Below are 2211 nucleotides of genomic sequence, written 5' to 3'. Positions count from 1 at the left end.
TGCGATTCAGTGCGAAAATTGATGGAAACACATTAAAATGTCTCAAATCAATTAAATATACATATTTGATTGCAAAACAGCATGTCACGTCATCACGCACAAGTTTTAATTCAATTTGAAGCCGTTGGTTGTTTTTTTACTGAACTTCAGACAATTCGATTGACAAGTGGATGGAAACTTAGCTATTGACTGGTGCTCTGTAGGAGGGCTACACTCCTACACACACACCTTTTGGAAAAGCAAGTGTTGATGATCCATTTAAACCATGTCAACATTTTTGACAACTACAATTACATGTTTTTATAGCCATCTATTTTTGAGGATCTTGTTCTACTAGTGCAATCTGTTCCTCACATTTTCTCTGTAAACACCCAACATGCATAAATTACAAAGGCAAGCAGTCAACAGCCGTTCCAGCGGCTCTGTTAAGCTGCTTTGAGCTAAATGCTAACATCAGCATACTAACACGCTCACAATAACAATGCTAATGTTTAGCGGGTGTAGGGTTAACCATCTTGAAGAAACCCAGAATGGTTGTACAAAATGTTGTGGCAATCTAGCTAGTTCATGTTTAGATATTTAAATGAGTAAGTGAAATCCATGACTACTCGTGATGCGAGTATAAAGATCAAGTGTTAGGATCCTGGCTCAATTAAAGCTGTTCAAACTTTGCATCATTGTTTTGGCATTTCATTGTTAATGCCAAACCTTTAGAAAATGCCGGTGTGAATTGGAAACTTTGAACACATAAATGGCGTGATCACATTTATCCACATTAGGGTGGACATGGCTTAAATGAATGTGACTCCGGCTGCACGGCATGCCAGGTTAAAAGGGGAAGCATCCATTCAGCTTTTAAAGGTCACACCTATTCCTCAAAATTATCTAGATATGGATGTGTGCTGGATGAGATCTCTGCTGATTCATCTATAGGAGTTCAACAGCATCTTCTGAGGACAGCAACAGCAGAAAGGCTGCTCTACTATTCACACTGTAAAAAGACTCCATTGGGAAGATCAATGCCTCCATGGAACAGGGGTCATTAAGAGATTTACACGTAGCCAGTAGTTGTACCTGTGTCCTTGTGAGATCCCTCCACTGACATCCATGTCTGTGCCATTATCCATTACCTCAAACAGCTGTCCCCAATGTTTAGTGTGCAGTAATTACCCCAATCTAAACCCAAAATGACCTGATTTTGCAAAAATCACTCAAGTGTGAGTGTATAAGTCCAATCAGCACAAACAATACCATAAGCATTGCAGAAGTACACAGAAAGACACATACAGTACTGTTTTGTACCTTACAGTCAAAACATGAACAACTATGCCAGGCATACTGCAGATGAAGGATGTGTTGTTGCAGCATGGTGGCCCAGTGGTTAGTTTTCTAATCCTGGTCGTTCCGGGCCTATCTGTGTGGAACATGTGCTGGGTTCTTCAGTAAGTACACTGGATCAGATCTGGAGTTGGACAACAATTTTTGTCAACTTAGAGATATTTTAAATAGTTAAATGTTAAATCAAAATGTTGAATCTAAATGTAAAAGTTAAATCTAAATTCTAAATGTAAATGTTAAATGTAAATGTAAATCTAAATGTTAAATCTAAATGCTAAATCTAAATGTTAAATTTAAATCTAAATCTAGCATTTACTGTACCGAACTCGATTGCCGTAGTCACATCTGCCCAAATGAACCACACCAGCGGGGCAAACCAGTGCGATTAAACCAGTCTAAACGAGGCTGGTGTTAAGCACCCTTAGTTTTTTTTAGCTAAATATATATCTTTTGATAGCAAAGGTTGCTGACCCCTGCAACACCCACACCGCCATTGCAACTGCTCAATCACACGCTAACTCACTCTTTGAGCTGCTAGGTTTCCATAAATCAGCTTATTTGTGCCTGTAATTATGGACTGCAATAAAACCCATCGGAAGAGAATTTTTCCGTAAATAACAGAAAGTGCTGTATTGTCACAACAATGCCAGTGAGGATATTAATAACACAAGTGCATACTGTAAAACTCCACGATAATTGCTCTCATGGGGATTTCAATTTGGTGTACGTGTGTGTAGGTATGTGTGTGTGAGAGAGAGAGAGAGATGGAAAAGACAGGCAAAGAATGCAGTGAGCAACCAAATCAAAACAGATTCCCATTTATCACTGAGGCTGAAATAATAATTTGCCTGTTTTAGCAAGGGCAGTCATATT

The sequence above is a fragment of the Etheostoma spectabile genome, chromosome 1, assembly GCF_008692095.1.
Source record: "Etheostoma spectabile isolate EspeVRDwgs_2016 chromosome 1, UIUC_Espe_1.0, whole genome shotgun sequence".
NCBI classification, from domain to species: Eukaryota; Metazoa; Chordata; class Actinopteri; order Perciformes; family Percidae; genus Etheostoma; species Etheostoma spectabile.
The sequence above is the reverse complement of the archived record's forward strand: the minus strand, read 5'-3'. Positions refer to the sequence as shown.